Source organism: Lemur catta, chromosome 5 (assembly GCF_020740605.2).
Source record: "Lemur catta isolate mLemCat1 chromosome 5, mLemCat1.pri, whole genome shotgun sequence".
Classification (NCBI taxonomy): Eukaryota; Metazoa; Chordata; class Mammalia; order Primates; family Lemuridae; genus Lemur; species Lemur catta.
Window position 1 is genome coordinate 76766490 of NC_059132.1, and position 26634 is coordinate 76793123.

General features: G+C 40.1%; 1 protein-coding gene and 1 non-coding gene across 2 annotated transcripts in view; both read right to left on the reverse strand.

The window, feature by feature from the left end:
• DCHS2 (dachsous cadherin-related 2) overlaps window positions 1-26634 on the reverse strand; it is a 193307-nt gene that overhangs the window by 93668 nt on the left and 73005 nt on the right. The window lies entirely within an intron of this gene.
• LOC123638937 lies at window positions 21017-21135 on the reverse strand. Its single transcript, XR_006735520.1, has one exon. It is a non-coding gene; the product is annotated as a 5S ribosomal RNA (ribosomal RNA).

The window sequence follows — 26634 nt, forward strand, 5'->3', positions numbered from 1 at the left end:
TACTAAATTATTGTCCTCTCCTCACCCCAAAAAAACCAACTAAGGAAATTTTGTGAAAGGAGACCAATAGGACAAGAGGAAGGGGAGTAACTTTCCTATGAAGTGTTACAAAGTAAACAATTAAAATAGTGTGATCTAAAAAAAGAATTGTCAGGCAGATCAACAGAACACAGCAGCAAGACCTGAAACAGATCCTACTAAAACTAAATTTTGTGTATATTACAAAGGAAATCACTGAGGAATGTGGGTTTATCCACATAAATTGCTAGAAAAATTGGCAGAGTACATGGGGAAAAAAAATCTAGTTTGATATTAACCTTATACCAAAATAAATTCTATGCTAAATGTAAATAATGAAATTATTTAAAGTACAAGGAATATTTGGCTGACCCTCATATTGAAAAAAAAATTTCAAAGCAAAAAGGAACTTCAAAAGTAAAACAGATGGACAAAAATCACAAAAGAAAAAGTTAATACAATGACCACATAAACATTTAAAACTCCTTTGTGTCAAAAATGCCATATACAAAAAATTTTAAAGGCAAATCAGGTCTGATATTTGCAATAAATATGTTATTAAACAGTTAATGTCATTAATACAGAAGGATGCCTTTAAAAATAAAAATGATACTGATTGCCCAATACAAAAAAAAAATAGCCAAAGGGCATGAAAAATCAATTCACAGAAAAAGAAACATATTTAAAATATTCAACTTTGCTAGTAATCAAATAAATAAAAAGAAAAGAAAATTTTTGTCTTGCAAATTGGCAATATTAAAATAATATATTAAGTGGTAGAAAAGATGATGTATTAAGTATGCACCCATTTTTACAGCCTGTCTGGAAAATAACTTTGTTTTCCATATATATATATTATTTATACACACATACATGTCAAACATTCTCCCAGACTTAAAAATATTCATCTCCTTTGATTCAGTTAGTATGTTTCTAGGAATATACATAGAAAGATAGTCCTGTGAAAGACATATAATGTAGCATTATTTATTCTAGAACCCAAATGTCCAATAACAAAGAGTTGTCAAATAAATTATAATTCACCCATAAGATAGAATTCATTGTAGACACTAAAACTGTATACTTAAGGACACAATAAAATGTCTACAATATTGTGTTTAGTTAAAAAAAAAACAACTTATATATAAAAGTCCCATTTGTGCAAAAAATCCAATGTTAGAATAAAACTAAAAGGAAATAACCCAAATGTTAAGTGATTTAACATGGGGAATAGTGATTTTTATGTTTTCATTCCAAATTTTCAAAAATAAAGATAATTTCATGGAAACAATATTATGAAAAAGAAGCTGTGCACCAAAAAATACTAAACTTAAAAATAAATTGGCCGGGCGCGGTGGCTCACGCCTGTAATCCTAGCTCTGGGAGGCCGAGGCGGGTGGATCGCTCGAGGTCAGGAGTTCGAGACCAGCCTGAGCAAGAGTGAGACCCCGTCTCTACTAAAAAATAGAAAGAAATTATCTGGCCAACTAAAAATATATAAACAAAAAAATTAGCCGGGCATGGTGGCTCATGCCTGTAGTCCCGGCTACTCGGGAGGCTGAGGCAGTAGGATCGCTTAAGCCCAGGAGTCTGAGGTTGCTGTGAGCTAGGCTGATGCCACGGCACTCACTCTAGCCCGGGCAACAAAGTGAGACTCTGTCTCAAAAAAAAATAAATAAATAAATAAATTGTATTTGATAGGCATTTGCCATCTGTCTGTTCAGCTATTATGAGTGCATTTTCATAGTACCTCATTCTTGAAAACCCACTATAGTGCAGATATGTAGGAGTCACAGGAGGGCCTACAGCAATACTGATTTCTAAACCAGAGTGAACAAACTCTTTTTATTTAAATAAAGGGCCAGATAGTAAATATTTTAGGCTCCACAGGCCATACAGCTTGTGTTACAACTATTCAACTTTGCCAGTTTGGCATTAGAAAGGCCATAGACAGACAATATGTTAAATGAATGGCTGTGGTCCAATAAAATTCTATTTATGAATACCAAAATTTGAATTTCATATGATTTTTACTTGTCATAAACTATTCTTTCTCTTTTTCAAACATTTAAAAATGTAAAAACCATTCTTAGCTCACAGCTGGGTACAAAAACAGGCAGCAGGCTAGATCTGGCCCACGTGCCATGGTTTGCCAAGCCCCGATCTAAAGCATAAGAATAAATTTTTAGAAAAATAGAGTGAGCACTCAGGCCCAAGAATACAACTGTGGAATGAGTTAAGCCCAACATATATCAGGAGTTCATTTGAGATTCTGTACTTGAGCTGGTTTTACAGGCAAGTTAAGTCTCCATTCATTGCTGTCTCTATGTTCCACACCTATAGTAAAGATAAAAATTACATTTTTTTTCAAAAGGACCTAAACCATTTGATTTTAGGGCCCAGCCAAAATGCTTTCACTGAATTATATTTTTATATCAGGACTTGATATTTCACAAAAGTTTCATTTTAATAATGTTTGTTATTGGAAAAACTGAAACTGAAAACATTATCTATTACAGGATCCAATAACTCTTCTGTGTAGATCCTTTTAACCTTAATTTAACATCCAACCCCCTCCCACACACAAATCAAACAAAAACCCTCCAAGATACCCATGATAAAAGGAATCAAAGGAAGTTAAAGTTAGAGGAACAGAGTCCCCCTGACCTCTGGCCACACAGAAATTCTCCAGAGGTCTTCTCTACCAATGACACTGTTTTAACAAAATTGATCTTCCTTCATGGGTAAGATATTCATCTTTAAAAGAACAATTAATTGATATTTATGACATGAAATTGGGTTGCCAGTAGCTGATCCACTAATTGGCACTTCAAAAATCATTACTTGCCTTTGATTTATTAACTTCCTTCAGTAAAGTGACCGAGGCTGTTGATACTCAATAATTCTGTGGCAAAAGAATAGATAGAAATATTGGTAGCGAGTAACTGGTTGACTCAATACTAATGTTCAAAAATCACACTCATTTTAACATTATGAAATAATAATTTACACACACAACAGCCCAAAATGTACCTACAACATCTTTCACTTCCAGATATACCTGAAAAAGCTATTGACTCACACTTTCACCAGTTCTAACTACATGAGTTTCAAGTTAACTGTTTATTATTAGCATTAACAATGTTAATAACAAGAGTAAAATTCTCTTAGTTCTAGTCCGTATGATCATCTATCATGTACAACTTCTCTAATTGTTCAAGACAGCCATCATTTTCAAATATTTTACAGTACTCTTCATCACCAAACAATAACAAAATGAATGGAAAAAAAATCATGTTTCAAAAACAAACCAATCCATGATTGGATGTTTTCATAGTATTCTTACAGGTATCTGGAAACACAAAGAATAATATTATCAGAAAATTCTATATATCCAAAAATGAGTTTGGATTACAAATACTACATGTCTATCACAGACAGTCACAATGTCTAATACCCTAAATCATTTAATGACAAACAAAATCATGAGAGGATCCTAGTTAAACATTTCTTCCTAAGTTTTATTTCCCTGAAGCTCAGACATAAATTCTTTGGCCAGTATGAATCTTATATGAGATTTGGCAGAAGAGACAGACTTATAAAAGCTGATATCCTATTTTTATTTTTTTCTTACCTCTTAAGATTTCACAATGGGATTTATTTTCATATATGACTCATATACATAGATATCAGTACTTTCAAAGTGCTGAGGAAACATCTTTTCTCTCTCTGCTTTCTCTGCTTTGGTTATGTCATCCAGTCTCACGATTTTAGATACCTCAGATCTGAGGACTGCCCCAAATGCATGTCTCCAGCAGGAACCTTTTCTTGTGCTCCTGATTCACACATGGAAGCACCTCTATGACTTGCACACTAGGCATGCTTCATGGGCGTCTCCCATTTAACATGACCAAGACAGAACTTTGATTTCTCCCCACCAAGTGCCCCAAATCACTCCTCTCTCAATCTTTCCCAACAAAATCCCACCTCCATCTACCCTGTGGCTCAAGTCAAAAACCCAGGAGTTACCCTTCTACTTCTCCTAATGTCGAGAAAAACTGCCCAGCAAAATAGTTGCAGAGTAACTATGTCTCTCAGGCTAAAATGGGAAGCTATAGAAAAATTCTGTGAGATCAAGTGAGATAAGCAAAGGCAATTAAACATATATAAAAAATACTGGGGTTCAATAATAATTAAACTCGGAACCAAATTGTTTTTTTAATATTTTCGCCTTTCAGATTGAGAAAGATAAAAAATGTTGATCATGTCCAGTGTTTATTATTAATATAAGATTTTTTTTTCCAGTAAAACCTGGAAATGATACAAAAGGTCCTTCAAAATAAAGTTGGTTAATTTTATAGCTGTAACAGTCAAATAGTATGCATTTGTTAAAAAGGATAAAGCAGGTCAAAGTGTACACACATAGAAAAATAATCAGTATATACTGTTAAGAATAAAAGTTGTAAAATTGTGTAGGTACAGTAAAATCCTACTTTTGAATTTAGAAAATAATGTATGTGGTACAATGGGCCTATTGCTTCTCAGCCTAAAGCCTTATAAGGCCAAGCAAAGAGAAAGTTTTTGTACTCACCCTCAGGGGACAAGGGATTTGAGCATACTCGAGGGACAAGAGCATAGGTAGGCCAGTGAGGGACTACTCCCTATATGGAGAAACGTCTGAACATTCCTTGGGTATTCCATGCTGAGGGCCTTCTTCCTCACCTTCACCCCAGGAAAGAATCAACCCTCCTCTACTCCAGAACTAAAAATGGGCAGATCAGAGAATTACTGAGGCTGGGTTTGTAAGAGGAGACAGAGTGCTGAAAGAGAAAAGAAAGAGTTAAAAAGACTGAGGCAAAGAAATGCTTCTGCAAGAGAGTAGCCGTATGCAAGTGGGAAGTATGTCCAGGACAAAGGACAGGGCAAATGAGCAGAATATGGGTTGACACCACATGAGTTGGATTGCATTGCAAGAATCCAAAGTACAAGGTGACATTCCATGTTTGGGGCTCTGCATGTTCCCTAGCAGAGAAAGAAAACTAGATAATGTTCTCCCTGGAATCACCTGAACTCCCCCAACGTGAACAGCAGGAGATGAGGGAGATGGACCACGTGGTACCCCCTGACCTGCTGACAGCTAAAAGCCCATTTTCTTTTGAATATTCAAACTCAAGATGGAAGACCACTGTGCAGAGTTACTGAAGTGTTACTATTTCCACAGAAAATAAAAATAATATACTCCAAACTACTAACAGGTGTTCTCTCTTGAGGATGCTTTCATGGGGAACGTTTGCTTTTTACATGATATGTTTTTATAAACAATGTTTTATACTGAGCCTAATTTACTGTACACACACACACAAAGCACATCTATGTTGTGTGATTGTTAAGGGCCACCCTCTCCCCAGTCCACCTGTAAAGAACACCACCAAATGCCTATGAAGTCTAGAGAAGGGGGCTGGTTGTTGGATTTTTTCCAAAGGATTCATGTTTAGGCATCTCCTCTTTTAGGAATAAGAATCCTGAATTAGAATCATTTAACTTTTATCTTTTAGTTGTACCTCCCCTGTGTATGTTTTGTAAAAAATAGAGGTACCCTAAATTTACGCATAGAGGTCTTCCCAGTGGAAGGCTGCATTCCGAGATATAAACATGGGCGGGTGCTCTCTAAACTCAAGGGAGACCCATGGGTTTGAAAATCCCCATGAAAAAGACAAATATTGGGAAGGCAAAGTGAGTAAGTCAACAATATAACCTCAAGGGCTGTGAGTTCCAGTACGAGTCTGAGCTGAACCTCAGTTAACGCCTTCAGTTTTCACACCTGCAAAAAGATCTTAATCACAATGGGAAAATATTAAGGTCTGGAAACTTAGACTCAGTTTAGCAGCTTTGCTTTCCTGGAGGAAAAGAGAAGGCAGTGCACATAGATCTAACTATGGAAGTGTGGATGGCACAGTTTGTCTACCAGCTCCCCAAACAATCACTGTTACAGAACTGTACATTTATTGTAAACATACTATTTAGGGGACTTTCTATCACATTTCAGTGTCCCCTTTATAAACACCTCCAGGAAAAGCATTCCTTCAGGCTTTAGTGTCAGGAAAAGCCAATGCGGCTTCTCCTGAGCAGTGGGAATGTTTCTAACTTGGGGACTATACAAGTCTTATCACTGCATTGAATCTGTACTAGCTTTAGTGCATGCATGATCTTGCATCATCTACTTCCATGTACTAAATTCTTCCAGATTTCATCTTACTATTCCACTTTACTTTCCTTTTGCCTTGATTTCTTTAGTTCTATTTTCATATTACTGAATTTCATGTAGTTTTATTAGTAGCTTCATATTAAGTAAGTAGAATATAAAATACATTAACTTAATAAATATCCAAAAGAGGGGAGAGTGGGGTGCAGTAACATGGCCAAATAGAAACCTCCAACGATTGTCCCTCGGCACAAACACCGAATTCAACAACCACCCACCCAAGAAAGCATCTTCGGAAGAACCAAAAATCAAGTGAGCGATCGTAGTACCTGGTATTAACATTATATCCAGGAAATAGGCAGTGTTCCATTGCCTATGCCACCCCGTCCCCATCCCCCAGCAGTGCCACGCCAGCAAGCCGAGCGGAAAGAGAATCTGTGTGTCCCAGGAGGGAGAGTGAAGCAATCGTGGGACTTTGCATTGGAACTCAGGGCCACCCTGTCACAGGGAACACAGTACAGAGCAGAATTCTGCCGGCGCCTAAGGGGAGCATTTAGACCAGCCCAGCCAGAAGAAAATCCTCCACCACAGCCGTAGAAATGTGAGTTATGGCTAGGGTCCCCCCCACCCGCTGGCTGACAAAAAGCAGTTTGGGGCCCAGAAAAAAGTCATAAGACCCATTACATACACTTCTCCATATGATTTCAGTTGATGGTTCTTGGCCCTCCAAATGCCATCTAAGACACCTTGGTTAAAATCCCTAAAGAGTACTTCCTCATACAGGGCTTCCAACCTATCCTCCCAGCCCCTGGATTGCCTCACCATCACGCTGCAGTCTGCCCTCTGCCATGGCTCATAATCTCTGCAGGGAGAGAGAACTTTTCTGTGTCCTTCAAGGCTGGTTCCCACTGCCCAGCATGGTCCGATCCAGCACAGGCATTCAATAAAGTCCCTGCTCTTATAGAAACAGTTTTCTTCTCATTGACTAAGTTCTATTTGTAAACTGAGAGGTTATCAAATTTAAATGATGAGTTAAAGCTTTTAAAAAAGCACAAGCAAATTTTCTTTCCAATGCAGAGCAGCTATAAGACTATTACATAAAGAAACTCAGGGGTGGGATTCTTGGAAAGTCCTCAAATATCCTTAGTAGAGGAAAGTAGGCAAGAAGGAAAGTGAAAAAATGAATCAGAAGACAAAGGGAAATTATAGTAAAAAGTATGGAGAGGAAAGAGCACATAAGCAGAAAACACTAAGGTTTATTAACTCAACTTTATATGTGAATATTATGCTAACATTTTCAATGAGCTTTCATTTGACTTAAAAAATTGAGGAGTTATTCAAGGGAAGAATTCTTATTACCATTTTATAGGTTAGAAAATTGGGTGAGGTAAACATCTGTCATTTTTGTGGTTATACAGCATACTGAGTTTGGGAGAAGAAATTTAGCATAATCAGCTGCGGCATTTCTGGGATTTTCTTTTCAGATCCAGTCTGCCTTAAGAATACCTGAATTCCTCCTCAAACATAAGTTCTATGTCTTTCTTGTTCAATACCTTATTCTCAGCATGTAGAAGAGCACCTGGCACATAAAAGGTACTCAATACATATGGCAGAAAGGAAGAGAGAGAGAAAGGGATGGAGGAAGGAAGGAAGGAAGGAAGGGAGGGAGGGAGGGAGGGAGGGAGGAAGGAAGGAAGGAAGGAAGGAAGGAATTGGATAATTCCCACTTTCTGCCATGTGGTACAGGGTCTGCCCATGCAGAGATGTCTTCGGCTGCCCAGTGCCTCCCACACCTGTTTGGTAACTCTGTCTAATGCAGAGTGGAGTTATCTGCAAGCCTACTTGACCACCAATCTAAAAGTCCATCTCCAACCTGCTTTAACAGTAATAATGGTGACATTATAATTCCAGTTTGTTGACTCCTATGACCCCTTAATTGGTTCTGAATTCGAAAAGGAAAATGAGTTTATTGAGCCCCCAGTGCCAACACTTTTCACTCAAGGTTTCCATGGGGTCTGTAGCCCCTATTTATCACAGAGGTCGTTTTATTTTGTTTTTAATGCCTGTGTTCCTGTTCAAATGCAGAATCCACTGTTTTATACACACCATGCTCCAGGGTTTGCCTCATGGTGTTCTCTCTGCATGAAATTCCCTCCCTGCTCCACTTCAATATGGTCGAATCCTACTCATAATTCATCTATTTGAGTATGAAGGCCCAATGCCCAGGCTGCCTCTCCAGAAACCCTTCCCCAATGCCCTCAGCTGAAGCAAGTTCCCTTCTTCTGAATTCTCATAGCCACTCTCTGTATCCCCCTAATATTATACTAACCATTCCCTACTTGATATATTTGTATGTCTTAAACCTTCCTGCCAGCACTTCTTCAAATGGGATCTAAAGGAATCGGTACGAATTAAGTAGCCTAAGAGAAAAGAGGCATCCTTGGTGAAATTGATAGTCTGAGAAAAAACAAGAGCCATGGCTGTCCAACTCATGGGGTGGAGGAGGCACAGAGGCACGTTGTATAAGCTAAGAGTAGAAAAGGACATCGCACTGTGAAATAGAATGCACAGTAAATGTGTACTTCATTCTAATGACGTTGGAAAAGCCATAAAAGTTGGAATAGGCAAGGAACATAAACAGTAATATAAGCAAACATTTATCAGGCAAGAAAGATTCTTACATATTATCCACACATACCATCTGGGCTAGGACTTGCTGACTGATTATTTTCTCTATTTCTATTCTCAACTTCTTCCATAAATTTAGCCAAAAGGTTGCAATAAGTGTTAATCTAGCCCTAGGATACCTATTCAAGAAGACAGCCCATTTGTATTCCTCAAATTGGCCCAACTTAGGATGAGGACTTAATAAAAATAATATATTACACCATATAAAATAAAAACAGTTCACTTATGCTTCTTATGCTTCTTGCCAAATACTACTTTGCTTTTTCACAAAACTGTGACACCCTTTAATGACATGACACTGTGTCCTCTCATCCCTCCTCAGTGGGTCTCTTCCACCACTCTTTAAGCCAGACTGTGCCTAACAGTCTAAGTTTTACCCATCCCACGGTTAACTCTCCCAACCACAGACAAAGAATTGACTTTTTACAAGAGGTTCAGTTTTAAAAATAGCATTTCCTGAGACTTAATGAATTTTGAAGTGCTACTTTCGCAGCAACAGCTTCTCAAAATGAGGAGACGAGGGAGGCAGCTGAGAAGTAGTTTTCCCTTCTCTCTCATCCCCCAAAGATGAATAATGAAAACCTGGCACATCATCTCAAAATATCTGCTCATCCCTGGGCTGGGTAGAGTAAAACCACATAGAAGGGAAATGGCTATTAGAGGAGAGTTTGAAGACATGAAAGAAAGCCTTACAAGGACTGAAACTAGAAGAAGAGGTAATGATGTGTATGGAAGAAAATATGCTTTTGTTTTTGTTTTGGCTTTGGGGAGGAGAAATCCCACCTGATACATGTTTATCTTCTTTTTTTATGAGATTCTGAAATCTGTGTCCCTACAAGGCCTTATACTGTCATCAACGGATATTTGTTGATTTGATTTTAATTTCATTCAGATAAAGAATTATACATATAAATTGTTTTTATGCCCTATAAGCATAGGTGTACTAAATAGGCGTTTGAATCCTAGACCCACCATTTTCTAACTGTGTCAAATGGGAATAACACCCACTTCCCAGGGTTGTTGTGAAAATGCAGTGAAATAATACACAGAAAGTGCCCAATACCTGACATATAATAAAGACTCAATAAAACTTATTATTATTTTTATCATCCAGAGTTCTCAGTTTCCTTCCCACCTTCTGTCTTTAATGATCACAATTCCAGCTCTTCTGTTGCCACACTGTGTGCTTCCGTATTTCTCAACCACCATGCCTCAATACACCATTGTTGGGGTCAGCAATGAGGCATGTCTTAACTAATGCACTCATGACACAGAATAACTTCCAAAGTTCTTGAAAGGCTTTTATAAAATAAATGTTATTGGAGTCCCACCCTTATAAAGCTATCCCTATGATAATGTCACTCTTAGTCATTTTCATTCTGGTGAGCTTTCAAGTGGGACCCTTTCCCCCAAAAAACTGACTGCCAGCCCCAATCACTAAAGTCATATAAATTTACTATATAAAAAATTGAAGTCTCCATTCCTCCTTGAAACTGAGGTCTAAGTCTAAATTTGCATGCCCCAAAACTCATTAAGTTATTCTATCAGATAGAAACCATTCATTACAGGTCTACACACCTCAGGCCAAAACACTGGCAGAGGCTTTAAAAGGACAATTTTTCCTTTAACATGATCAAATTCTTAGCCAGAACTCCACTCTCCACTCTCCTCCCTCCTTCCTGCTAGGTCGAAGAGGAATAAGAAACAGACTTACCAGCATGAGCCCTCCGTGTTTGTGGGCTTTTTCCATGCCTCCAAAACACATCATCTTAAGAGGAGATTTGGAGTTTCATAAACTATTTCATGATATCTGTCTTCAGGGAGAACTGAAAACAGACGGAGCTATAAATGCTAGACTGTCATGCCTGAAAGCAACTTCCATTTTCCATTCTGGATTGATTTTAAAATATGGTATCATTCCCAGAACTGTTAAGGGTAATTCAACTTTTACGTACCCACCCTTCTCCCTTTGCTTTTAATCCTTCCCCCAAATCAGATGCCATCCAAGATTCTAACATTAAAATGTGCCAAAATTGTAAAAAAAAAAAAAAATAGTAAGCACAAGTCTGTTAATAGTTAGAGACAGTTTATGGAAATACATATTTTAAGTGCTCTGTATTTAGAAAAAAAAAAGAGAAAGGACACATTATTTGAGACATGCCTCATCACTGACCCCAACAATGATGTGTTGAGGCGTGGTGGTTCAGAGCTAGGAACCAAACAGTACGACACTAGCAGTGCTGGAGTTGATGGATAAAGATGGGAAGATGAGAAGGAAAAAGAACTGTGAATAACAAACTAAGTTTCACTGAGTGCTTACTCATAAATAAACATCATTTTGTTTTTGTTTGGAGTTGCTGTCTTTAATATTTCATGGAGATTCATGGCCAGCAGAGGGAGTTGGTGACAAAGGGATTCGTGCACCAAAGCTGAATCCATAACCAATGTAGGGCTTTAATGGCTGAGGAGTAAACAAAGTAAATTCCAGCAGCTTCCAGAATGTTTTGCTGAGGTTTTCATAGCTCCAAGCTGTTTCAGAACAGCCAGGGAAATCTAAGGGATCCCTCTGGGAGTAAAGGAATAGAGAGGGAATGCCAAGCTGCTATGAACAAGCTGCAAGAGCACACAAATCCACAGGGCATTTCACTCTGTACAAGCAACCCATGAAGAAATTACCAGGATTTTTCACTTATAAAACATGAGTAACATTTCTCTTTAAAAATAACTAGGCTTTTAAGAGTAGCCCTTATTGTTTGATGATATAAGGACCTCTGTAGAATTTCTTACAAAGGCCCTTCTTGTCCAAGAAACCAGAAATTTACACTACACTCCTCAGGACACACCCAACTACCCCTGCCTCTCCTGCTGTCAGGGTGTTGAGTTGTTTTATGCTTAAACAAGAGAGTTGGAAATGCCTGGGCATGTTCCCTGACACCGTGATGAATCTGAGTCCTTATATGATTAGTCTCAGCATGGCGACACTTTCAAAAGCAATACGAATCTACTCTGAAAGCCAAGAATAAAGGAGCTCTTTACTTTACATTTTCTTGACGCAAGTCTACACACTGCTTCAAACAAAACTCCCTCAAAACCCTTCTTAGACATCTTTCCCTTTCCCTCAAAGTTTCACACTCATGACTGCCGCAAAATCCTCCCTCTCTCCAATGTGACGCTGCTCTTATGTTCACCTTTCCTTTACCCTAAACCTACCACATTCCTCTCTGCCCACCCCCTTCACGCTTACAACTTGTAAACTGCCAACTGCATGCAGCTCCAGGGAATGAAGAAGTCCATTCTCTTATCCCACACCCCTTCCCATCACTTTTTTCTGCAGTAAAATTTATATTAAGAATTATGCATTGTTCTTAAGGTATAGTTAGATGAGTTTTGACGTAGGAGAGAGAGAGAAAGGTACAGTTAGATGAGTTTTGACGTAGGAGAGAGAATGAGTGTGTGCAATCAACACACTGACCAAAATACAGAACATTTCAATCACCCAAAAAGTTTCCTCATTCTCCTCCCAGTCACCCCCCACCCCTATAAGCAACCACAGTTCTGATTTCTGTTCCATAGATTAATTTTGCTAGTTCTTAACTTCACATAATGAAATCACATATGTGCTTTTTTATTTCTGTTCTTTTTTTTTCACTCAACATAAGGTTTTTCAAGTTCATCCCTGTTGTTTCATGTTTCAGTAGTTTATTCTTTCAGGCTGCTAAATAGTATTCTATTAACTCTGTATATCATAATCTATTCATTCACCATGAACATGTGTGTTGTTTCCAGTTTGGGGCTATTATGAATGAAACTACTAGGAACATTCCTGTGCAGGTCTTTTTGTAGGCATATGTTTTCATTTTTCTCGAGTAAAATTCTATAAGCAGAATTGCAGGGTCATTGGGTACACATGTATTTAACTACATCAGAAACTAGTGAATGCTTCTCCCTAGGTATTTTACCAGCAATATGTGAGAGCTGTAGTTGCTCCATATCCTTATCAACATTAATGTGATCAGATCTTTATTAATAAATTTTAGCCATTCAAGTGTGTATAAAGTAGTATATGATTACAATTTTAACTTTCATTTCCTTGATAATTAATGATGTTGAGCACTTTTCCATGGATTGGCCATTCCTATATCTTCTGTGTGTGTGTGTGTGTGTGTGTGTGTGTGTGTGTGTGTGAAGTATCTGTTCAAGTATTTTACCCATTTTTATTGACTTGTTTGGCATTTTATTATTGATTATAGTAATATAGAAAATATATTCTACCAACATGTACCTTGCCTTTTCATTTTCTTAATAGTGTCTTCTGATAAGAATACATTATTAACTTTGATGAAGTTCAATTTTACCAGTTTATTTTTCTTTTATAATTTGGGCTTTTTATGTCCTCTCCAAGAAATCTTTTCCTGCCTCAAGAGTATAAAAATATTCTCCTGCATTTTCCTCTAGAAGTCTTAAGGTTTCAGCTTTTACGTTTAGGTCTACAAGCAATCTAAAATTAATTTTTGTGCATAATATGAGATTGTGGTTAAAGTTTTCTCATACAGATATCTAGTCATTTCACAATTTACTGGAAAGATTTTCTTTTTAACATTAAATTACCGTGGTACTTTAGTCAAAAATCAATTGTGAAGATCTCTTTCTGGACTCTAATTATGTTCCACTGATTTGTGTGTGTTTCTTAATGCTAATACTGCACTTTCCGGGTTAGCATAGCTTTATACAAAGTTTTAAATCAAATAGGATATCTCCCCCAGCATTCCGCCCACCCCAAAATGTTCTAGATCCTCTGTATTACCGTATAGATTTTACAATCAACTTGAAACTTTTATAAAATCAGCAAAGCTATATATAAATTTGGGAAGAAGTGGCATCTTAAAAGTATTAAGTATACTAGTCCATGAACATTATATATCTCTCCATTTATTTAGATCCTCTTTATATTTCTCAGTGGAGTTTTGTAGTTTTCTGTGTACAGATCCTACATGCATTTTATTAAATGTATTCTTAGTATATTATTGTTGATACTATTTAAACATTGAATTTTTTAAATTTCATTTACTACTTTTTATTGCTAATATATAGAAAAACAATTGCTTGTTGCGTATTGACCTTGCATCCTGGGATCTTGCTAAATTAACTTATTAGCAAATTATTATAGATTACTCAGGGTTTTCAATAAACCATTATGTTGTCTATGAATAGAGACTATTTTATTTCATCCTTCCCAACAGTTTGCCTTTTATTTTTACTTTTCTTGACGTACTGTTCCGGCAAGGAACTTCATATCAAATACTGAGTAGAAGTGGTGACAAAAGGCACTTTTTCCTTCCTCCTGATTTTAGCAGGAAAGCATCCAGTGTTTCATGTTAAGTATGAAGTTAGCTATAAATTTTTGTAGATGCCCTTATTAGGTCTTTTTTCCAGTTTGTTGACAGCTGTTAGGTTTTTGTTTTCATCCTAAACAAGTGTTGAATTTTTTCAAATACCTTTTCTGCATTTATTTAGATGACTGTATAAACTTTCCCTTTTTTTGTTGTTATTGTGGCTAATTTACATTGATTTTCAAATGTTAAACAACCTTGAATTCCTGGGATAAATCCCACTTGATTTTATTATTTTTTCATATATCATTAGATTTGATTTTCTAATACTTTCTTGGGGATTTTTATCTCTATGTTCATTAGAGATTGTAATTTTGTTTACTTACAATGTCTTTTTTTATAATTTTTTTATTTCAGAATATTACAGGGGTATAAACATCTTGGTTACCTAAATTGCCCTTGTAATGTGTTCCCCATACCCCACCCTCTTCCCCCCAACTCTAGCCACTTAAATTTTCTCATTATTTTTGTTTTTTGGCAGTTTGACGAAGATATGTCTAAGCATATTTCTCTTTTTATTTACCCTGTATGGCATTTGCTAGTGTTCTTAGATATGTACATTGATGTTTTTCTACAAATTTGGGAGATTTTCAGCCCTTGTTTCTTTGTGTGTGTGTGTGTTCGTGCGTGTCTGTGAGAGTATATTTGAGTATATGTATTATATATATCTGAAGAACATACATATTCCCCTATTCATTCTCTCTTCTCCCTCAGGGACTTCAATTATATTTTTTATTTTCATTTTTCAGTTGAGACTTTTTATTTCAGATTTTTCCTTTTCATTTCTAGAGTTTTCTTAAATGATTTTTATAGTTTCTAATTTTTTCTGACATTCCCATATGTTCCCCTCATTAGAAAGATCCTTTTCTTTAAGTCCTTAAACATATTTATAATCGCTGTTTTAAAGTCCTTATCTAAATCTAACATTGTGACATCTTGGGGTCTACTTCACAGGGTTTGATGCTGAGTCGCATTTTCTTGCTCCTTTATATGTCCAGTAACTTTCTTTTTTAATTGTATGCTGGGTATTGTGTGCAATACATTGTAAATAGCCTGAATTCTGTTGTCTTCCTTTACAGAGTAAGCATTTTGTCCTTAGGGCAACACCCTTACCTAAAGGCTTGTTCCTTCTTCCTAAGGTGTGGCCTTTCCGGGATCTCAGAAGAATGCCCAGGTTGCTCACCGAGGTCTCCCAGCCTCCGTAATGTAACACCACTGTCTCCTAGCACTGGATGCACTCTGGTTTCTCCATGTCCGCTCTCACCCCCACAGCAACCGTTCTCTGCTGCATGTCAGAGTGTTGGCCAGCATATGCACAGCCCAGGCCTGCCCCACAGACTTATAGTAAACACCGAGCAAATATTTGGTGCTCCCCTCTAAGCAACTTCCTCTTCTCCAGCACTCTACTCACAAAGTTTTGCAGCCCCCAAACCCAACCACTGCCTCTCAGTTCAGCAAGACCACCACTCTTGAGCTCCACCTCATTTTGCCACAGTTAGAAATGCCCCCTGAATCAAAGAGCCAGGACAAACCAGGGATTAATCCCATATGTTTCTCTTCTGTCAACAATCCAGTCCTGCTCTGCCTGTTGTCCAACACCTGTGGACAACAGGTGCTGCTTGTGGTGGGAGGACAAGTCCAGTATAAATTACTCTGTTGTAGCAAGAAGTGCAAATGATATCCCCTAATGTTTTTCTTCTGAAAAGCAACCCTACACAAGACTGTTAATGACTAAATTCCTTCATTTCGTTGCATCTTACTCCAGGAAAACTTTTTGGAATCCTGACAAATCTATTACATAGTTTTCCCTCAAAGGAGTTATATGTTATATTTACTTGTGGAAAGTGCATCTCTTCCAACTAGCTGCATTGATCCCACCTCCCTTTCTTTTGCTATTGTGTTGGACAACATTGCCAATTTCCCAACTGCACCTGACGGTGTATAACAGTTTCTTCTAACAAATCTCAGAAATGGGATGTAAGTGACTTCTTGGAAAGGAAGTAGTCAGCATCAGGTTCCACTCTTCCCCTCCTCTGGGGTCTCTCTCACAAAAGAAAAAAGATGCCAGGCCTGCCCAGTCCTTTCCCTCCCAAATGCAGCTGGATACCAAACACTCCAAGAAATATGAAGGTGCCCATCCTCCCAAAGTCCTAGGGAATCCTGAGACTGTCCCATACATACTGGGGTCTGCAACCAGTCGGTATGTTTGCAACAGTGGTCCCAAAAATCCTCTTCATGGCAACATGGGAGAGGACAGGATGTACACTAAACTATCCAAATTCTGAGCTTGAGGGGCATTTTTCTTGGGATGGAGGGTTCTCTAGCTCCTTCCCCATTGTAAGGACTTTCTTACTTGTTACAGATCTGACTTTAGGAGGCTGACTCATATCTACCTTGACTTCTAGTTCCCCCACATGTCTAAAATCTGGTCTCTGTTAATTTGCTACTGAAAGGCTGCTATGCTTTCCTCCTTGTTTACATCAACCCCAACTTGCTTCACCAAGAGCGAAAAATCAAAGGTGTACCAGGCATGATGGACACAGAGGTGATGTGGTAACTCTGGCCTAGGGGTAGGGAACCTGCAGCCTTAAAGGCACATGTGGCCTCCTAGGTCCTTAAGTGTGGCCTTTTGACTGAAACCAAATTTTACAGAACATATCCTTTTATTGTTATTAACACATGTTTGTATTTTATTAGATTTTATTTAAAATGAACATATTTAAAATACCAAAGAATAAAATAAATTTCAAAGAAATAATGCTCCCAGATTGACCAGCACAATTAGAACATTAGTAAGCCATAAAAGCTAAATGGATGGCTGCTATGTTCATCATTTAGTTCTAACTTTCTCCTCCAGACAGGTGCCAGTGCCATGCGAGGCTGGTTGGCAAGAGTTTATGGGCATCGAGTACACTACTCTGTTATCAGCTTCTGACAAAGGTGCACTGTGTTTCTGTTTGACCTGGAATTTGTGAATAGTTGCACAGCTCAACAGTATTTTTTAATTCTGTCTGCTTAACAGCCCATCATGTAAAAGAAGACCAAGAGAACACTGAAGGAAGAAAACATTTTTAAATGGGATTGGGAATTGCAATACTATCTTGTTTCTGCTAAAGATAATGATTTGCTTGCTTTGTGATACTGTATGTCAACATTAAAGAAATTCAGTACTCATCAGCATTATAACACTCACAAGGACCATAAATATTTTACATTAGAGGGAGTGGCGCAAAAGGTTGTAATGCAGAAATTAAAAGATTAAAAGCAAAAGCACAAACAATTCTTTCAAGCAGAAATGACACCTGAAAATAAGGCCATTAAAGCAACTTATAAAGTAGCTTATATACTTGGAGGAAAAGGGAAGATATTCAGTGGTGTAGAAATTGTGAAAGAATGCATTGTCAAAGTTGTAGGATGCTTAGGCCCCCAAAAATGTTTCAAAGCACAAACAACTATCTCAAGGAGAACCATAACTGATCAGCAGCGTGAATTAGCCTTCAACTTAACAGAACTTCATGCAATACTTCAAAAGGAAAATATATATTATTCAATGGCTTTGGATGAATCAACTGATACTACTGACTCAGTGCAGGTTTTATACTTCATTCAAGTCATAACAAAAGATGTTCTTTGCTACAAAGAGTTACTCACTTTGGGCACTCTTGCAAACAGAACCCAGGGAATAGATATCTTCCACAACTTCCAAGGTAAATGTTGTGAAATTGGACTGAATCTAGTGAGTGTATGTACAGACAGAGCACCTTCCATGACAGGAAAACACGAAGGATTTATTGCACAGATACAAAAAAATAACAGATCCAGATGCCCTCATTTCTTTTCATTGTATCTTGCATCAGCAGAATCTCTGTGCTTAAGCTACCATTGTGAGTGACACTTTGCAACAAGTTATAAGTATTGTTAAGTATATTCATGCAAATGCAAGGCGGCATAGTCAGTTTCATAACATGCTAAAGTTGAATGATGAGATATTCAGTGTGGATTCAGCCATATCTTTTGTTCTAAAGTGCATTGACTATCGCAGGGATAGGTTTTGGCCAAAATTTTATTCCTGCGAGAACAGATAAATTTTATGAAGAACAGAATGAGCAATGTGAATGATTGAAAGGTTTTTATAAGAATGCAGCATTTCTATGTGATATCATGTCAAATCAAAACGACTCAAATACTTCATTGCAAGGTAAAACTAAGTCTATCTGTGATATGTGGCAAAAAAATCCAAGCATTTCAAAAACAGTTATCTTTTTTCAAAAGACTTCTTCAAAGTGAAATTTCAGATGAACATTTTCCCCAGTTAGTGAAGGTCATTGATGGGCAGGACGATATATGTGGATCACTTGAAGAATATGCAGCTATTATAGACCTATTAATTGGCGAATACAAGGAAAGGTTCACTGACTTGGAGAGTCATGACATCACACTCAAATTAGCATTTCAGCCTCACCTACCAAGGCACCTAAAGAACTACAGATGGAATTCATTGAGCTCTCAGTAGATGACATTTTAAAGTCACTGTTTGATGCTAAGAAAGATCCAATTCAAATATGGAAAAATGAAGTGGAATACCCATGACTTTGGCAACATGCCCAAAAAATGCTTTCTTGCTTTTCAACCACTTACTGCTGCAAATCTACATTCTCCTACCTAACCCAAATCAAGATGCCTTTAAAGTCACAAATGACTGATATCCATCTGGAGGATCAACTGAAATTGCAAATCTCCATGCTGCAACTAAATATTCAAATGCTTTCCAACAAAAAGCAGACACAACAAAGTCGTTAAAAGGTTAGTTAACTTTAAAATTAGCAAATAGTTTTCATTTTCTTGAAATTAGTAAGTACATAGTAGTTAGATTTTTACAAAATAATGTACATTTTTAAGTACATCTAATTGAAGTTTCTTGAATGAGGCCTTATTTGATTACAGCTAAATTAATGCTGCCTTCCAATATGAAAAGTTTCCCCACCCCTGCTCTGGACTATAGCATAGGCCTTGTCCTAGGAGATATTCTAAACTGAATTTACATTATATAAACTCTTTACTCTTTTTTGTTGACAGGCAATTAAAATTTTTTAAAGAAATATTAATACCAGGAATGCTCTGCCTTTCCACATACTTGTGTTTAAGAAGTTACACAGTTCACCAGAAACAGAGGTCCTGGTCTCTTTCTGTGGTGGCTAAGAGCACAGACTTTGCTATAAGCACAATACCCAGCTATGTGAGCGAGGCACTCCACACAGCCTGGAGATCCTTCCCTCTAGTCTTTGGTGCAATGCTTTGCATGAGTTTCTCCAGGGTCTTGCAGAGTCTGGCTGCACCAGAGCTTGCAAAGCCTGTTTAATTGCAAACTCCACAGTGGTGGTCCCAGGGCAGCCATTTTTTATCGGTGGCACAGGACAAAAGACTGCATTCATTCCCACTACTATATCCTGCATTTTCTCCTCCTTCCTGAACACCATCCTCCCTAGCTCCTTCCAAAAACGAGAGCTTCTGAAACTGAACCCTCCTTTATGCTCCTTCCACCTACCCTAAGTACCATCTGTCTCTTACCCTCAGATTGCCTATGTCATGTCCAAATGTATTTGATATGGCATGAACCTTAGATAGCAAGTTCAAAATGAGAAAGTTAACACTAATATATCTTTAAGATTAACTTCTCAAATACCTAGGTTCCAGGATTTTAGTGATAAAAATGCAAATTTAAAACAGTTCTCTCATGTGTGAAATACATTCAGCCAGATCATTTTAAAATCACATTAATAATATCATCTCATTTGTCACCCAATGATTACTCCAATTTAAATATTATGATGGTTCCTGAGCTACATTTAATGTACAAGTTTAGTAAGAATAGCACTGAAACTCTATCCAAAAAGGTTGATAGTTCTTGAGGAAAAACTTTCAAATGAGATCTATAATTCATATATGGTGAGTAGGGAAAATAAAATATATTCATTGGCCTTCCCTCATACAGGCTGTCATTATTTTTGTACATAACTTATTTCTTTGAACTATGGTAATGTTAGAAAGCAAAGACTTAAGAGTTATGAGGGGGAAGGTTGTATGGAATAGAGCAAGAGAGCCTACTACAAGGCCTTTGTACTCATCCAAACACATAGACAACCAACGCAACAAATAAGCAAGTACAATTTGATGACAGTAGCTAAGGGAGAGTGCCAGAGTACATCAAAGGAATAGCAGAAACCCTGCGGAGCTCAGAAAGTCAGGATGGACACACAGAAAAAGAAAGGAAACATCGGGCCTCCACCACCTCATCCCCCAGTCAGGATCAGCTGGGAACCAGGAAGGACTTCTCCCTGCAGGGAAAAGGTAAGTAGGAGAACCCCAGCTGCCCCATTACCTACAGTCCTCACCATTGGGAACTCCTGAAGTCCTCACAGGTGTTAAACCCAGTTGAGGGAGTTGCCTGGAGTTCCCCTGGGAAAGTGGTACCTTGGCCAAGCCAAGCACCTGTGCATCCCCGGGTTGAGCTGACATGGTACCATGCATCCTAAAGAAACAGAGCATTGGCTGAGCTGAGACACTTCCACCCTGCAGGCCAAAGAACTGTCGTATCCTGCTTCCCTGGAAGTGGACTAGCCCTCTAGATTCTGAATCGCTAAGACAACCCCTTCTCTGGCGAGTGGAGTCATCACTAGACTGCTGCCTGTTTGGGAGGCCGGTGACAAAAGAGGCAAAAAGCCTACAGCACCCGGTATTCCCAGGCGGTCTTCTATCCAAGTACTAACCAGGCCCGACCCTGCTTAGCTTCCGAGATCAGACGAGATCGGGCGCGTTCAGGGTGGTGTGGCCGTAGACGCTAGCAGGCGCTCCTGGATGCCTCAAAAGGCTGCGCTGCGCTGCCCCGCCCACTCCCGCCCGCCACCCCCGCCGCCGCCGCCGCCGCGCTCCAGCGCTACCTTGGCCTTCCAGTTCGCTGCCCAAGGCCCTGGGGCCGCTGCACTGAGGGGCGCCAGAGGCCTCGGTCACCGCGGGGCCGGCCTTACAGCCGCTCTCCCATACCTGGACGCTCCGGGTCCTCCCCCGTCCGACTCCGTGATCGCAACAGATCGGGCCCGCTCAGGGCGGGCTGTGGCCCGAGGCGTCCGTGCCCCGACTCCGTGGCCTTGGCGTTCCCCTCCTGCCCGCCGCCCGGCCGGGCCGCCGGACCCCTCCCGGGTCCCTTGCCGCCCCTCCTGCCGGGCCCCATCATGCCCCACCCACCCGGAGCCGCCGGCCTGCCCAGAGGGCACCAACTGGCCCAGCCCTGCCACTGCCCTTCCACAGAAGTCCCCTTGCCCCCGCACACCCGCAGGCAGCCCCCGCCACCAGGACTCCGGAGGCCCGTGGGCGCCGCTGCTCCCCCTCACGGTGGCCCTCGATAGAGCAACTGGCCCTGATCAGGGCAGGGACAGACTGACAGGCGTGCCCGCGCGCACACGTGCACCCACCCAAACACACGGACACACCACCGTCCCACACCCCAAAGAGCAAACCCACACGCACACACGCAGAGGCAGCCTTTCAGGCATGAGGTCAGAGAGAGAGGCAGAGTGAGCGAGAGAGGGCCCTTTCTCCCACGCAAGGGCAGGGTGGGGAGGGTGCCCGGGGCTGGGCCAGGACAAACAGGCAGGGCCGGGGCTGGCCTGTCACCCGCAGGTCTGAGGACGTGCAGCCCCGTGTCTGGGAGGCATGTTCCGCCCCATTTCCTGTCGGGCCTGCATGCTGCAGCACCCAGGGGCCCAGAGCTGGGTCTCCTTGTTGCTTGGTTGGGTGGTGGGTGGTTAGATGCACTGAGTGGTTGGTGGGCCGGTTGGTTTGGGTGTGTGTCTTATGTTCGTTCCTTGGTTTGTTCTTGTGTGTCCTCTTCGGGAGGTTGGCCCGAGACTTGCGGGGTGTGCCTGGCTGTCTCTCTGGAGCCCTGTCGAGCAGCGAGCAGCGTGCTCATCTTGAAGCCTGGGCCTGAGGCCTGCGTGTGTGCTGGAGCCCTGGGCCTGGTGCGCACAAGAAGTGGATGTGCTGGGGGTCCGGGTGCACAGGGACGGTTTTGCTCTGAGCTGGTCCGCGCCTAGTAAAGGGAATGTCCTGGCGTGCACGGAAGAGACTCAGGACGTAGGGATCCCGCCCGCCCCCTGTGGGCCCGGGGTTGGGCCGTGGCTGCGAGGTCGAAGGGCTGGGATGCTATTCTGCTGCATCACGGTGCTGCAGCGGGGACCAGAGGAGGCCGCCGGGAAGGGGCTGGGGACCCGGCCCAAGCGACAGCTGCATCCCACCATTCTGGAGTCCTGCTGCTGCTGCACCTGGCCTCAAAGAGTCTGGAATACTGCCATGTGCCAGCATCCTAGGGTCCAGAGTCACCGTGATGCAGTGCTTCATCCCCTGGGGCCTGAGTTTCCACTGTGCCCTGCTGGCTCTGGTTCCTGAACTGCAGCTGCATGCACTCTGCTCCCTGAGCCTAAACTCCGTAGCACCCCTTCGTCCCCAGAGCCAGGCCAGTACCGTGCCCTGCCCTCCCTCAGGTGAGAATCACAACTACAACCTGGCCTCCGGGCCCTGAGCTGATTGGGGCGGGGGCGCCTCATAGTCTCAGACCCCAACGTTGTGGGCAGTCTACATCCAACCATGCCTCAGAGACTAAACCTGCACCACAGACCCAGGTGCCATAAGTTTGCCGTACCCTGAGCCTGGGACTCTGGCTCCACAGCCGCTCTGAGCACCTGTGCCCTGGAAACCAGAACCACCGCAGCTGCTTGTGGGTCATGTCAGATGTGACATCAGGAGTCATAGCCTCAACGAAGACTCCCCGTTGTGGGTAAAATGAGAACAGAAGGATCTAAAAGCCCTTGGCACTGAGAACCCACCCTAACAATCTATGTTCCCACCACCATTGCCACGGACTCCTACGGCCTAGGCCACTGAGACACCCACATTCATCACTGAGTTTGACTGCAGCTGAAAAAGCTGCACAGAGGCTATACCACTACATATGCTTGGAACCAAGGTCACTAGGCCCTTCCCAACCAGCACACTAAGACCCACCTGCAGGTGAAAGTTTTCCCCTATGAAAGTCAGCGTGTAAAATTGGGAAGAGATGATTTTTCTACCAGATGCTCAGACATCAATGCAGGGGAATGAAATATGAAAAAGCAAGGAAATATGACACCACCATGAAGCTATTTGCACTCCCATATTCAATGCAGTATTACTCACAATAGCCATGATGTGGAAGCAACCTAGGTATCTATCAGGGGATGAATGGATAAAGAAACTGTGACACACAGAAAGAAAGAGAGAGAGAGAAAGAGAGAGAGAAGAATATTATTCAGCCTTTTAAAAAAACAAGAAAAGAAAACTGCAGGCCAATATCAATAAATCCCACTTGATTGTGATATCTAATTTTTTTGATGTGGTGTTGAATTTGGTTTCCTAATATTTTATTGAGGACTTTTTAAATTAAGGACACAGCTACATGGATGGACCTAGAGGACATTATGCTAAGTGAAATAAGCCAGACACAGAAAGAAAAATATTGCATGTTTTCACTTATATGTGAAAACTTTTTTTTAAGAAAAAGGTCAAATACATAGAGATGGAGAATAAAACAGTGGTTATCAAGGCAGGGCAGGGTTGCGGCGAGCAGGAAGGAAATAAGCACATGCAAGTCAAAGAATACAAAGTAGCCAATACATAGGATGAAAAGTCTGAACTATTCAAAAGAGCTAATGTACAACATAAGCCTATAGTTAATAATATCAGTGTATTGTATTCAGGATTTTTGCTAAATGAGTAGATTATATTAATAGTTGCTCTTGCCATGGGAGTTGGATAAAATGGGTAACTCTGTGAAATGATGGATATGTTAATTTCTTCTACTACAGTAACCATTTTACTATACACAGTATATTTATCCCATATCATCATGTTGTATACCTAAATACACACAGTAAAATTTATTTTTTTTAAAAAAAGCCTGAAGGCATTATTTATGGAAATGAATAAAATAAAAAAATTTCTGGCATAAAAAACATCAGAATTATTCTTATGTGCAATTGACCCAATTAGCATTTATAAAGGAATGTTTATGAGTTTGCTTTATATTAGTGGCATACAGGTTAATACAGGGCTTAAATAATTTTTAAAAATGGATCCTACTCTTCAATTCAATGTATCATGCATTCTCAAACATCAAATAAATTTGATTTGGTTTAATTATAAGGAAAAAAAGAGTTATTAGGAAAAATCAGTTTCCAGAAAGCTTTAAAAAAAAAAAAAGAGCACACAATTGCTAATTATGAATCATGAAGATCTCTTTTTCCAAATGAATTCTGTCTTCTCAACATGAGAAATAGAGAGAAATCACAGCAAGCCTCTAAAGAAGCACCTCTCTGAGCACAGAACAAAGTCATATTTCTCACTGTCTCTGGAGAGGACTAACCAACGCGTTACCCCATCAACCTCAGTGTCCTCAAGCTGAGCCCCTGAGTAGCCCTCTCCTCCCTCTAGCTGCTCTCTCAATCCCCTGCCATTAGGCAGTTTAAAATTTCACAAAGGAAGAAGAAAAGGAAATGTTCCCACTGAGCAGAAGAAATCACTTTGGACCCAAACTCAATTTCTATGGGTCTCCCTGAAAAAATGTTCCAAATCCATAATTTATGCAAAATTGAAATCTTATGCATACTTGATATGCAGTAGGTTGTCCAGTCAATTTCACATTTCAGCTAATGAGCATCTTTTTTTAAAACAATCAAATTAGCTTTGTAGGGCCAAAATGTTGAAGATTATTTCAGTAATCCCTTATCCTAAGCTTTTCATACATTCTTCCTAAAACAAACTAAGTCTCCTTGAATAAGAACAGTGTCTGGCATACAACAAATGTTCAATAGTGTCAGCAATTATTGTTACCTTGCTGAATTACCGAGAAACGTTCTGGAATGCTAAAATTGGAACTAAACTCCCTAAGTGGGAACATGGTCTTGTTCAATGCAGTGACTTAGTGCTTACTTATTGCAACTATGAAAACTGCGGATGCGCCATAACTATTTGTTGAAAGGCACAGGGGTAAGGAGGGAGGGGAAAGAGAAGTAGAGAGGGAAAAGAAGAGAGGGAGGAAGGAAGGAAGTTAGCCAGTACTGACAGATGTAATTTCTACACTGGCTGGGAGTTTAGAAGAAAGTAAGTTTAATTACAAGTTGGATTCTAAAAGGATTACAGAATCATCCAACCACCAGAGCCAACTTGTTCCTGAACATGTCTCATCTGTGCACTTTGGCCCATGACATTTTATATTCCTGGAATGTTTCCTTCTTCCTTTCCAGCTATTAACAATTTATCCATTCCTTAAGCCCAATTTCAATTGTACTCGCTCCATGAAATATTTCCTGGTCTTCCAAAGCAGAAGCAATCTCTTCCTGTCGCAAATACATGAGTTACGGTGTAGATGGATACCACTTTTTGTCACCTATATCCAGTTTTACTTTGCTAGTTATCTTTTCACAGATTTACTTTTGACCACCTCAAATAAAACATAAGCATCTTTGAGGCAGAAGCAGTATTCTATTTTAGATCACTGTGCAATGTAAGTTCCATATAATATCCCATTTTTCCCTGGTGCTGGATACCTCCAGATGGCTCCAGAGCCACACATTCCACCTTTCTCCCACCTGCCCTGTGCCCCAGAAGACTGACCTGAATGGATGGATTATGTCATCTGGTCCTCTTGCCATCTAACTTCCTGTGGGTTAGGCCAGTAGGGAACTGGTGAGGTTGGGGACTTAATTCTCCAGTTCCTTCCCTGGAGAAACTCAAGGGCAGCTGAGTCCTCCCTGCCCCCACAAAGGTCAGAATCCCTGTAAGACAGCCCTCCCTACCTGGCCCTCTCTGTCCTTCAGGTAACTGTGCCCTCTACTGCAGGCTTCGCACCTGTGACTAGCCCCAAAGTACTGCACTGATTTATAAAGCTTCCTACCCCGCCCCTGCCCTCACCTTTGGAAACAGAACTTTTATTAAACTTTTCTCAAGTTATCCTAATTTGACTATACCCCCTGTTTCATGCTAAGAACCTGATAAATACCTCTGCTTTATGTTCCATCTTGCATTTAATATCTGAAATAATCTTATTAATTTATTAGTTTATTTACTGAGTTTTATATTCAGGACTCTTCTCTTACCCACCAAAAGTAACAATAAACTCCATATGGCAGGAATTTTGTCTTGTTCACCACTATTACCCCCAATTTCTAGAATACAGCCAGATAAAGAGGAAGCAGTCAATGACTATTTCTTGAATAAATAAATAAATTCTACATATATGTTCTAATT